Here is a 13,990-nt window from a genome sequence, read left to right on the forward strand (position 1 = left end):
TCTTTTCTGGTACTAGATGGACACACGATGGAGTCTGGACAATTGGCCTTGGGTATTCGTTCGCTTTCTATTTGCTGTATCAGAATGCCTGAGCCAGGTAGGATCCACCAGCAGGGACAAAACGCAGGCAAAGCTTGGGTCCGTAGCCATCACCCTGTGAGAACAGGACGTGTTCATCCTTGGCTTCCACCTTAGGATTCTCTCAATGGCTCCTCATGAATTGCCAGGTGTTTATAAAGTAGGAGCCCTTAGGACTAGACCTGCTAAGACTGCTGGGGTTCAAGATGGACATAAAAATGGCTCCTGCTAAACCCAAATCCCTCCAGATGAAGGAGCAAAACAAAACCAAGAGGAACATTATAAGAAGTCATGAAGCTATCAGGATGAAGAGAAGGCAGAAAGCAAACTCAACAGACATTTTTTTTTCCAGGTAAAAGCCTGAGAGGGATACCACAGTCTTCTAGCCAGACTGAGGGACAATGACATGCTCCCTTACAACTGCCTTATGTTAGGTTTTTTAAAGTAGGTAGCCGGTAAAGGAGAACGCCACGCGGTATTCAGGCAGGAGAGAAAGTTTATTACCGAACTGCTGGCCTGTGGCCGAGATGATCCATGGCCGGAGAGAAGGGAGAGAAGGAGCGACCCCCACCCAGCCCTGCTTTATCTAGGGCAGGGGCAAGGGGTGTGGCCAGGTGGATTAGGATGTGACCTCAGGGAAAGGGGAGGTAACTGCCTCCAGGTCTGCAGGTTACCCAGGTAACTGGGTGGAGACTTAATGAGGTGGGGGCATCTGCATGGAGCCCTCAGGGAGAGGACCTAACACCTTACAACTCAGTTTCCTACAAAAATCGTTCCCAAGGCAAAATTGCATCCCACAGAATATGTTCAGTAAGCCTCAGAGTCAAGTCAGATGTCCACAGCCCGTGTGAATCATGCACTCGAGGTGACGTACAACTGATGAATTTTGGAGGTCCAGCTAGCTATACGTTATTGCTGCAGGTGACACTCTGACAATCAGCATTGTTTCTTTGCAGAAACCTGAAGGCCTCTTTTGCCAAAACACTGACACTTCATCGAGGCACGCATGCGCGCGCGCACACACACACACCCACACCCACCCCTCTACATTTTATTGTCTCCATTGTCACCTTTGGATCAGATTTTATTCAACACTACAGGTAGACACATTGTGTACTTGAAAAAAACACTTGCCCAAGCCTCTCTATACTCCAGGGCTCACTAGGCCTCTGGCCCGAGGCAGCTGGCACACGCAGCTTCTTCTACCACTCCCTCGTGCTTTTGGCCAGCAGCTCCAGCACTGACAGTCCCTCAGCCTTATCATGAGGGCAGGCCACTTATCAAGACCATGGGCGTCAGCCGCAGAAGGTTTCCAGTGGTTTCTGGATTAAGTTGTTCACCACATTAGCCCTGAAACCTCGAGATCGAGGTCAAAATGGTTTGGTGGTGTTTTTTTTTTTTTTTTAAAGCTTTGAAACGGAGTCCATGACCCATAGACAGTTACAGACCACCCATCCCAACCCATCGGTGAAAGTTGTCCTCTGCAGCTGAGGGCGGGGGGCAGCCCTCCTACCTCTTTGATGGGACCCAGCTCCTTTCTGTACTCACTCTGAAATCTCGAAACAGCCTCACCTGCCTCGCTCTCCACCTGTGGCCCAATCTCATTTCAGACACGGACAGGGTCTGTAGAAAGGAGCGAGGTCCGGGTGTTGGAAAGCAGGGGTGGACATGCGCTCAGCCCTGAGGGGGCATCGCATCCCGGCCGTGGAAGCCACCGAGTGAGGCCAGGCGTCCCCGACAGGGAGTGGCCGGGCTGGACCTTTGAAGGCCACCCTGCCCCTTCCATTTCTGAAAGGTTCTATCACGTTGGCATGGGAACAGATCACTTCTCACCCAGGGTACCTGGCATCCTGGAACCTGAACGTATCATTTACTTAGTCATGTTTTGGAAAATAGATTTCTTTAGGTTTTCTGCATACCTACTCTTGTCATCTGAGAGTAAAGACTCTGTGTGTGTGCGTGTGTGTGTGTGTGTTTGTGTGCATGCACACGCGTGCTGGGGGTTGGACTCAGGAACTCTTGCTTTTTCTTGGAGTTTTTCACTCAATGCTGATGCTCTATCACTTGAGCCACAACTCCACTTCCGGCTTTTGGGTGGTTCATTGGTGCTAAGAGTCCAAGGACTTTTCTGCCTGGGCTGGCTTTGAACTGTGATTCTCAGATCTCAGCCTCCTGAGTAGCTAGGGTTACAGGTGTGAGACACAGCTCTATTTCTGGTTTTTGAGCGGTTTATTGGAGATAAGGGTCTCATGGAGACTTTTCTGCCCAGGTTGGCTTCAAACTGCAATCCTCAGATCTCAAGCTCCTGAGTCACCAGGATTACAGGCATGAGCCACCAGGGCCCAGCTTCTTTTCTTAGTCCTTATGCCTTTTATTTAATTATTCTTGCTCACTGGCTACTGTTCCAGTGTGATGCTGACCAGAGGCGTTCATGTTGACCTTGTTTGAGGTCTACAAGAAAGAGTATAATCTCCATCCTAATGGACATAACCTTTTCTTTTTTTTTTTTTTTTGGTTGGTCTCAGGGTTTGAACACTGGGCCTGGGCGCTGTCCCTGAGCTCTTCAGTTCAACACTAGTGCTCTACCACTTGAGCCACAGCACCACGTCTGGTTTTCTGGTGGTTGATTGAAGAGTCATGGACGTTCCAGCACAGGTGGGCTTTGAACCGTGATCCTCAGACCTCAGCCTCCTGGGTAGCTAGGATTACAGGCGTGAGCCACCGGCGCCTGGTTCTGTTGTAGACATTTTTGCAGATGCCTTTTACACAGTCACGTGCCATGTGACATCACTTCAGTCAACGACAGACCAAAGATGATATGACCTAGTGATGTTATAACTGCCTGGGTTTGATCCAGGACACACTACGACGCTTAATCACAGGTGAAGCATCGGTATGGTGATGTGTTTTACAGACTGTGGAACATGATTGCACATGTTTTCTACAGCCGACACGACAAAGCTCATGGATCAACAGAAAGAACGGGTGGGCACCAGTGGCTCCCACCTGAAATCCTAGCTACTCGGGAGGCCGAGATCCGAGGATCACGGTTCAAAGCCACCATGGGCAGGAAAAATCCTTGAGACTCTTATCTCCAATGAACCACCCAAAAGCCAGAAGTGAAGTTGTCCTTAAAGTGGTAGAGTGCTTGCCTTGAGCAAAAGAACTCAGGGACAGCGCCCAGGCCCTGAGTTCAAGCCCCAGGACCACCACTACCAACGACAAAAGAACGTGAACAGATCCGTGGCGGTCCCTCGTTTCTCTTCCAGTCATCAGTTCCGCCCCCAGAGTAGCCACTACGCTCCTTTCTTCCACGTGGATGAGTGGTTTTGTACACACGGAGGAACGCAGGGCTGGAAGCTTGCCAGGCGGGTGCTCTTCCTCCTGAGCATGGTTTGTGCTGTCTTCCGTCTGGAGTCGCCCCTGTGGTGTGATTGGCAGTTGGTCAGTTCTCACGATCGTGTGCCATTCTATTGGGCACCACTGGCCCTCTGGTAGATACTTGAATTGTTCTGAGTTTGGATTTGTGAGGATGATGTCACCACGTGCATCCTCCCCAGTGTCTTGGGTGAATGCCTGTACCTGGGCCCAGTTGGGGTCACTCCCTACCTAGGAAAGGAATCTGATTTTGCACCGTGACCGTGGGGAGGTGGTTCTCCCGGGAGTTGTCCTGGGCGCTAAGGGGCGGGCAGGTGGGGAGGGGTGAGGCATTATTAACTCAGAACCTTCTTCCAGACCTTCCCCTGATCACCGCGCGTGGTCTCGGGTGTGAAGTACAGAGCTGGGCTGCCGTCTGCCATGCGTGGTGAAGTGCCCGGTGGGGGGGGGCATGCAGGATGGTAATGGGTGGTGATCGCTCTGGAGCTGTGCCCCCTTGGGATTAATCCCGCACCCCCTTCTGCTTCCTAACCCAGGGCTCTCTCCAAACAGCCTTCTCGCTCTCTCTAGGCACTGGATTGCAGGAGGAGGGGGGCTGGCCTGCAGCCTTGGCTACCAAGAAGTCCCCTGGGTGCCTTCACCCCAACTCCAACTCCTCCGACGGATGCCATCCGCACGCGGGACCGGCTGCCTTTGCCATGGCAGACACAGCGTGAGGGTCCCCGGAATCCATTTCCTAACCGAGGAGGAGAAAGGCACGCCCCTCCTCAGGGCTCAGAGCAAACGCGGATCCAGAGACAAGTGGCATTCCTGGAAGGGAAGACCGTGTAAATGTCAATTCTCTCCCGAATGAAAGCACAGCCAATTCAAACCCAAATTGGGGTTTCGTAGATGAGTAGGAGAAGAAAAAAAACATGGTGAGATTTGTCTGGAAATGCCACCATTGTGATTGCCAAGAACTCTGAAAGGAAAGCCACTAAAGAAGAAAACAAGAAGGATGCCGGGGACAGGTGGCGAGATGTCTTCCAGGAGAGTCCAGCCTGGCCTCGAGTTCACGATCCTCCGGCCTCTGCCTCCCCTGGGCTGGGATGAAAGGCATGCACCACCACCCATGGGAGAATCTGTAATGAGTTTTCAAAATAGGGACTTACAAGTTTGTTTGTTTTTCAAACTTATATTTTTGTTATCGTTAAGAAGTTGTGCAAAGGAGTTACCACTCAACGAGTCAGTGTATAAGTACTGTGCCTCTTGATCAATGTGACCCCTTTCATCATTTCTCTCAGGAATTACAGTTTTTCGTACATGCTATTCCTTCTGTTTCGTTTTTATATATGTTTATATTTTACATCTTACCTTCACAGGAGAGAGAAAACATTAACCCTGTGTATCTCTGAGCCTGGCTTATTTCAATCAGGGTGATTGCCATAATATTGTTCTCCTGATGGATGGCTATCCAGATTTGAAGACAGCCTGGACGGACAAATCCAAAAGACTTATCTCCAACGAACCAACAAAGATCCAGAAGTGGAGCTATGGCTCAAGCGGACGAGCACCCGTCAAAACGAGAGATCTGACTTTGGTTTTCGTCATGGAGCGAGATCTGCTTTGTAAAAGTGACCACACGGACTGCGCCTCCTCCATTGTTTGGTGGTACTTAGAGCACTAGATAATTTCTTGGGATATCCACTTACTTGATATTTACCTTAAGAAAACCAACTTCTCTTCTCCATTTTCTCACACTTTCAGTGTTTCATCCCCTGGTCCCTTGGCTCCATTCTTCTGGACTTGTATATGGCGAGGAGGAACACTGTGATAGTGAGGAAGTGGTGGAGGAAAAATGCTCTCCTCAGGAAGGAGGAGGCGGAGACAAGAACGTATAATTTTTTTTTTAATGAATTAATTCTGACACCAAGAATGGGTCGACAGAACAACAGAACAAATCTAGAAGAAAACAGAAGAAAGGAAATAAACGAATGAGAACAATGGATCTGATTGCTTGGAGATGACTTAAGTGTCTGTCCCCACCCCCAAATTCTCATGTACTGGAATTCTGGTCCCCAGTATGGAAACATTGGGAGGTGTGTCCTTTAGGAGGTGGGGCCTAGGGGGAGGTCTTTAGGTCATTGGGAGGTGTGTCTTTTAAGAGGTGGGGCCTAGGGAGAGGTCTTTAGGTCACTGGGACTCTGCCCTTAGAAGTAATGAAGGTGTTACTCACAGGATGCTGGTTGGCCTAAGAAAGATGTTATAAACCTTCTCCCCTAGACTCTCTGGCTTCTGGTTTGTTTGTTTTAGTAGCTGATTTGGGGGTGAAAGTCTCAGAGACTTTCCTGCCCAGACTGGCTTCCAACCATGATCTTCAGATCTCAGCCTTCTAAGTAGCTAAGATGACAGTGGTGAGCCACTGGTGTCTGGTTGGCTTTGGTCTTTATAAGGTGATGATATGAGCAGAGCCAAGGTCAGTGCCAAACCCTTAAGCTTCCAAAACTGGGCGCTGAATCAGCCTCTTTCTTTTTAAAGTTAGCCTGCCTCAGAGATTTCGTTATAGTAATTAAAAACTCCAGACTAGCCAGGCGCCTGTGGCTCGCGCCTGTAATCTTATCTACTCAGGAGGCTGAGATCTGAAGGATTGCGGTTTGAAGCCAGTCTTGGTAAGAAAGTCTGTGAAACTCTCTATTTTCAATTAACCACCAGGAAATCAGAAGTGGCCCTGTGGCTCAAAATGGTAAAGTACTAGCCTTGAGTGGAAAAGCTCAGGGACAGCACCCTACGCCCTGAGTTCAAGACCCGTGACTGCGAAAAAAATCAACAAACAAACAAAAAACCCAGACTAACTCAATTGAAAGTCAGAAAAATGGACAAGTGTATTGAAGATATAAAAAGAGACAATCTCTGCAAAATATAATCAATAAATAAGGTGGGAAATATCAGTATAATGAGAAAGATTATGATACTATAGACATAATGGATGGAACAGATTATAAAATGTGTGTACCCACAATCCTACCTAAAGAATATAAGTATTTTGCAGTGGATGATTTTCCAAGATAGATCAGAGAGAAAAGAGAAAAAAATCACGGTGGCCTATAATCAAGGAAACTATTGAAGAACGTTCTCAGGCAATTATCCCCCCCAAAACATCTATGAGTAGCCACACATTTCACTGGGTAGTTCTTGTGAGATGAAAGACACAGCTAATTGTGTTGATGCTTCAATTAATATTAGGTGAGGATGACATATTCTGACACCGAAGTGACAAATAAAAGAGAAAAACATCATTTTAGCTGTGAATAGAGCCACAGAAATTGCACAGCCGCTCTGAAGAGCAGTGAAGTCTCTTCTAGCACACATCTCAGAAAGCACGCATCTCATGCCTGAACATCTATTTGGGGAGAAATGGCTTTGTGAAATAATGCTTAAAAAGTAATAGCTGTTCAACTTGAAAGGTACAAGAGCGTATAAAGAAAAAAGCAACTTAGCTTAAAGAAAGTTAAGAACTCCTTTGTAGATAACCTTTAGACTAACCATCAAAATTAAATTAAAATAATATATTTTTTTAAAGTAAGAGCCACTAGGACCTGAATTCACTAGGTCCTTAGAACTGTATTCGTGTTCTTCCAATGTTTTTACTCCACGTATACATAACCATTTGCGCTGCTGTGCATTTTGCACAAGTGTGTGTGTGTGCGTGTGTGTGTGCGTGTGTGATCACAGGAGACGTTCTTGCTCAGGAGCTGTGTGTTGTGGTTACTGGGGCGGGAGTGGGGTTCCTTCAGGGCACCGGAGTGCATCTGCGGGGGGTGGGGGTGGGGGCGTTGTGGACTTCCAGTGACAGTGGGCAGCTCGGGTGGAGCCCTTGGGTCTCCGGACTACAACCCGCGGGAGCTGATGGTGGCGTCCCCTGGTGGTGCCACTGGGTAGCACTTCTGCTCAACTTGAGTTGTTCATCTCTCTGCTCTGAGTTCTCCTTCCCCTGCTAGACATTCCGAGTCATCTTCTACGAACCACATGAAGTATTTTAGATTCAGAACAAGGCAAATCCAGTAGCTGGCATTCTACCATTTGATCCACGCCTCCAGTTCAAGAAGGATGAATATTTGAAAGAGTCACTTTCCAGCCAAATCTATTTTTAAAAAGGTAGCAGCTTTTGGTTCATTCATTCAGCACCCACGGGGGGTTGAGGGTGGGCGGGGCTGTGGGTTTCGGGACTGAGACAGACAAGGGCCTTCAGGGCCTCAGTGCTTAAACAAGTCCACACCCCGCATTCTTCCCCAGTGGTGAGGCCCTGAAACAGAGGCAGGCATGGGGTGGGGGGGGGGGTGGGCTGACGGCTCACGGGGCAGCTCTGGGAGGCACTGAGGGGGAATCTGAGCCAGAAGTCAGAGTGGGAGAGCATTCCACACACGTGCTGAGCTTGTCAAACACAGCTGCGCCATTCCGCAGCAGTGAAACTCAGCAGGGCCCCGTCGATTCCGTCCCACGGGGCTTTCACAATACAGGGTTTGCCCACACATTCAGATTGGAGTTCAGATTCACCCTCAGAGAGGAGGGTCTGCAGGCCACCCCACAGCTACACTTGTTCATCCGGCAGTGGGAGGCTGGACTTGACTTGGTGCTGATACTGGGACTTGAACTCAGGGGCCGGTGGCTGTCTCTTAGCTTTTTGTGCTCAAAGCTAGCGCTCTACTACTTAAGCCACGGCTCCACTTCTGGCTTTTTGGTGGTTCATTGGAGATAAGAGTCTAATGGACTTTTCCTGCCCGGGCTGGCTTCAAATTGTGATGCTCAGATCTCAGCTTCCTGAGCAGCTAGGATGACAGGCGTGGGCCATGGGTGTCTGGCGGCTTCGGGTTTCATCACAGTTTCAACAGACCTCTCAGCCCATTATTAGTTTTTGTCACGCGGCAAACAAGCAGTCTTGGCAGTGGCTTGGTTCTTTTTGCCTTTTCCTGACAGAATGTTGTTCGCCGTAAGTGCCCAACGCAGCTCATCTTGCCATCTGCGTTGGGAACTTCTCTTCTCGTGAAAGAGTAAACTGTCTCTCGATTGGATGTTTGGGGAACATTCCCGTCCTTTTCTTGTTCTTCTAGGACGTGGTGTTCTTGGTGGAGCGCTCACTACTTCCAGCCCTTTTCTGGGCTTGGCGGGCCCATGTGTGGGAAGGCACAGGTTATTTCTTCTTCAGCTGATTTCTCCTGCATTTGGTTTCTTTTAAACGGCTTCAGAGGATCTCTTTCAGTGGCATGTTGTATCAAAACTCCCTTTGAGCCGGCCTTCTGTGGCTTGCACCTGTAACCTTCGCGACTCAGAGGGTTGAGTTCTGAGGACTGTGGTTCCAAACCAGTCTGGGAAGAGAACTCTGAGAAACTCTTTATCACCAACGAACCGCCAAAAAAGTGGAGGTGTGACTCAAGTGGCAGAGCACCGGGCTTGACTGAAAAAGCAAAATGACAGTGCCTAGACCCCGAGTTCCAGTCCCAGTGCAAAAACCAAACCAGATCCAAACGACACCTCCCTTTGGTTTCTCCCTGACACACGGGCTCTGGACTTCTTGCTCATCTCAGGTGCCACCATCCGTGCAGCTCCTCCCAGGAAAGCCACCCCGACCTCCCCTTCCTGCCGGCCTTCCCCGGCCTCCCCTGGCTTTCCAGAGCAGCTCTCCAGGCATCCTGGTGTTGGGAAGCCCCCCGCCCCCCAGGCCTTCATTACACCCGGGGCCTTCTTCCTGCCCGAGCCCCAGGCTCCGGCCTGTAGCGGCTCTGAACGCCGCCCGGGCCTCCATCAACCTTCTAAAGATGGTTTCTCAGTGCCAGCCACAGCTCAACTAATTCAGAATGCCATTTGTTTGTTTGTTCACTGTGCTGGCACTGGGGCTTGAACTCGGGACCCAGGCACTGTCCTTGAGCTTTTTTTGCTCAAGGCTAGTGCTCTGCCACTTGCACCCCCACTCTGCCTTCCGGCTTTGGGATAGTTACTTGGAGACAAGAGTCTCGCTGGCTTTCCCATCGGGGCTGGCTTTGAACCGTGACCCTCAGATCTCAGCCCCCTGAGATGACAGGTGTGAGCCACTGGCTCACTTCCAGATCGCATTTCCTTTCATGTGTCTCCCCAAAGCTTCTATCCGGGTGTCCCTCTGGTGACTGGCAGCTCTTTAGTCATGATCTCCAGTTTTGGCATTTCCAGTGGTTTCCTTGCACCGTGTGCGGGCCGAGCATGCTCTGTGCCCCAAGCCCCAGCCAGCCCTGCCATCGTGGGTGGTGAGAGAGGGGTGCCCCCCTGCCCCCCTCCAGGGCCCTGGTCATTTTCCGTGAGCTTGACGTCTCCAAACCTTGATGTCCTTTTCCCCAAAGGGCAGAAATTGCCGTGGCCGGTCGGTCTCACTTTGCCTAGAATAGAGTCCCCAGAACACGAAGAGAGTCCCCAGAACACGAAGAGAGTCCCCAGAACACGAAGAGAGTCCCCAGAACACGGAGAGAGTCCCCAGAACACGGAGAGAGTCCCCAGAACACGGAGAGAGTCCCCAGAACATGGAGAGAGTCCCCAGAACACGACCCTCAGCGGGGCCTGGGAGGCACACTTGCGGGGGGCGGAGCCTACACAAGGCTTCTGCGGACCCCGCCCGGCCCTGGGGTAGCATGGAATGTGGGGTGGCCCCCGTTGGCACCGCCAGGTCCTACCCCTTTTTGTGCTTATTTTTTCCTTGAATCTTCCCCCCCACCCCGGAATCTTCCCCTCCCCTCCCCCCCCCCCCCCCGTGCCTCTGCCCTGGGTCTGACATTGGACTGTGACCCCTAGGGTGACAGGTGCGCAGGTCGCCGCTGGCTGGCTGAGATGAGGTCTCACTACTAACGTTTGCCCAGGTTGGTCTCACACTGAAATCCCCCCGATCTCTGTCTCCTGGGGAGCCGGGTTGACAGGCAGAACCGCCAGGCCCCGCTCTCCGTGCGTTTTGTCAGTGGAGTGAGTCTTCACCCTGTTCACCTATGGTGTCAGTGTTGGATCGGTGGAGTGAGAGTCCAGCCGGTCGTCTTGTTTTTCTAGCTCTTTGGCCATGGTCTGTCCTTTCTGTCTTTCTTGGGATTAATCAGGTATGCGGTAGTCTTTGATTTTATATCCCCTGATGAGTTTTCAGCTATGTATTACATCTTTGCATTCTTTTCTTTGCTTCTCTTTTCTCTTTTTGAGTGACTCTTGGTTAGTTCAGTAAAGCAAGCATTCTCTCTCTTGTTAAGTGGCAAAAGCAAGGAAAGAGGGAGAGAGGAGGGAGGGAGGGAGTGGAGGAAGGAGGAGAGGAGAGAGAGAGAGAGAGAGAGAGAGAGGAAACAGGAGTTGAAGACTTGAAAGCAAGTTTGTGCAATTTACTTAGTTTCCACTAAATCAGTATGACACAACTTCTGAATAACCAGGACTTGTGCAGTGTGTGTGTGTGTGTGTGTGTGTGTGTGTGTGTGTGTGTGTGTGTCTGTTCTGTCCTCTCTCATCTTTGCTCTGACCCTTGTAAATGTTGTGTCCTCACAACTCAGATCCCTTCACCGGATGCTGATTAGTCTTGCTCCGCACAATTGATTTCCTGCTAAAATCACAGCTCCGGATTTTCTCAGCAGTAACTGGTGCAGAAATACCATTCTCATCTTCATTAACACATTGGTATGATGGAAATTAAAGCCATCTTGCATTGCAAGGATGTTTTATCACCACTCTATGCTGGAAAAAACAAACACATGACCTTACTTCTGCATGGATTATGTTTCCTCAAGGGGGGGAATCCACTTAGTTTTTTTTTTGCCAGTCCTGGGTTTGGACTCAGGGCCTGAGCACTGTCCCTGGCTTCTTTCTGCTCAAGGCTAGCACTCTACCACTTGAGCCACAGCGCCACTTCCGGCTTTTTCTACATACGTGGTGCTGGGGAATCGAACCCAGGGCTTCATGTATACAAGGCAAGCACTCTACCACTAGGCCATATTCCCAGCCCTCCATTTTTTTTTTTTTTACATTAAAGTGTCACATGTTATGACACGTGGGTAGGAGCAAGCGCTTTTGTGGAAGATTATTGGTAGATGACGGGGCGGGTTTTCCATTCAGTGCACTCAGTGTGTAGGAATGCACCGCCATGTTCACAGCTCAGCCCAAGTGTTGGCTCAGGCCGTCCTTCCCCCACTCCATGCTCGGCTCCGAGGGCTCCTCCGCTGCGGCTCCCAAGACGCTGATGAGACCTGGGAGCTCAGTGCTCTGAGACAATGTCCCAGTTCCTCCCCCCCCTTCCCCCCCCCCACCCGGTTGTACAGCTTTCCTTCCCTCGTGGGAGCACTGAGGCTTGAACTCTGGGCCCGGGCACCGTTTCTCAGCTTTCTCACGCATGGCTGCAGCTCTGGCCCGCGAGCCACCATGGCCCCCCCTCCCACACCAGGGGCCCCCGCCTCTGACTGGACCTCACCTTCCAGAGCTCCCCAACCTCCCCAAAGGGTGCGGCCAGCATTCAGCACCCGAGCCCTGAGTGGAGAGAGGAGGAGGAAACCCACAGAATGGGTGGGCAGACAATTATGCAGCGCTCGCTTTCCTGACTGCTCGCTGTGTGTCAGGCTCAGGGCCGGCGTCAGCGGGGCCCCGCGTGGAGGCCGCATGCCCGGCCAGGCCGTGAGGGCAAAGGCGCCAGAGCTGCCCCGCTTCCGCACCTGTCACCGCGTCCTCCTCATGAGAAAACCAGACCCCCAGCAAGGCAGAGTCTACAAAGCACCCAGCCCACCCCCGTCAAAACTGCCATAAAGAATCAGCAAAGTTGGCCCGGGAGTGTGGCTTAGCGGTAGATGCTTGCCTAGCATGCACAAAGCCCTGGGTTCGATTCCTCAGCACCACATACACAGAAAAAGCCGGAAGTGGCGCTGTGGCTCAAGTGGCAGAGTGCTAGCCTTGAGCAAAAGAAGCCAGGGACGGTGCTCAGGCCCTGAGTTCAAGTCTCAGGACTGGCCAAAATAAATAAAAAATCAGGAAAGTGCAGGGCAGCTGCTTGGGGAGACTGATCGGCATAGAACGTGCACTTGCTAGTGCCTGTGCGGCGACACTGGTCCACCGAGTGCCCTGCACGAGGCACCCAGGTTCACATCAGAGCAGGCTGGGTGGAGTCTGGGGGAGCACTCTCTGCCAACTAGCTCATTAGCCACCCCCCCACACCCCATTAAATTCTCCTCCCATGCTACCTACGGTCCCTACCTCTTTTTATAACTGACACCCCACCCCTCCTTTGGGCTGCAAACCCCCTCAGAGCTTGGTGACAGCACAGGACAAGACACCTGCTTCCCCTGCCTCAGGCCCCGGATCGCGGGATTCCCCGCAGGCGGCAGGCAGGAGCTGCCCCCTCGTGGAGAAGCAGGGGCGCCGCAGGGAGGCCGGTGGGGACCCTGGGCCTCCACCCCTCCTTGGACATTTCTCACTTTGGCTTCAGTCTCTCCACTGTGCATGTCACGGGGCTTAGCCCGCTCTTCCAAAAGTCCCTTTTGCGAGGGAGCAGTTCGCTCCTCGATTCTAGGACGGGGGGGACAGGAGAGGTTCGTGCACGGGGCTAACGCCGTGCGCACCGGTGCTGGTCCCAACTCAGCCCTGGGAGCGCTGGGCGCTAGCGACGGCACTCCGCGGGCAGCTGGCAGATGGCGGAGGGCGCGGCAGTCCTGGGTCAATCCCACTCATCCGTTCCCACCTCCCCGGATGGCGTGGACCTGAACCACGTGGCTGGGGACTTTAGAAGATGGGGGACGCGCTGGGATGTCAGCGGAGAGGTGGAGGTGAACACACGGCTGCTCGTGGTGGCGCCCGCTCCAGCGGGACCCAGCCGAGAGAACCAGGCAACTGCATTGCATGCTACTAGAAGCTTCTCTCTGCCCGAAGCCTCCCCCGCTGGCCTGCCACTCCTCCCCAGGCCACCGTCCCCGTGCGCATTTCAGCCAAACGGGGCCCCAGGTGCTGGAATCGAGAGTCAGGTGTGATACACATTTATTGCCCGGGATCCAGGACTCTGCAGAGCTAAATCTCACCAGTGTGCCTTGCACAACACACAGGCAACACACCCACAGCTCCCCTGGAAGACTGCATTGAGCTGGCTGCAGGAGAAAGTATTTAAGAGACCGGGGGGGGGTGGGGGGGGAAGGGGGCACGGCCCAAGCCCCAGGACGACAGGGGGGAAAAAACCCCTGCAAATGGAATACACGGCACAGGATGAAATGTCTTGCGTAGAAACCCGCTGGCCATTGTCCTTGGAGACTTACCTCCTAAGGGACTGGGTCTCCGGGGTACTAAGCTCCACCCTCCAGTCCTTTGGGAGTGGCACAGTCTTGTGGAAGCGTCGGGCAGATGCATGCCGGGAGGAAGCTCCCTGGAGGACCCACGGGAACGCTTGGCGGAACTGCTGGGAGTTAACGCAGGAAGTGGGACTGAGCCACTAGGCTGTGAGTTCCTCCCGTAAGCTTGGACTCGGGGCTGGCAGGCTTCTCACGTCTTGTGGGACCAACCTTCTGGCTTCCTGCTGACCTTCTGGAAACGAGGGAGG

Source organism: Perognathus longimembris, chromosome 4 (assembly GCF_023159225.1).
Source record: "Perognathus longimembris pacificus isolate PPM17 chromosome 4, ASM2315922v1, whole genome shotgun sequence".
Taxonomy (NCBI): Eukaryota; Metazoa; Chordata; class Mammalia; order Rodentia; family Heteromyidae; genus Perognathus; species Perognathus longimembris.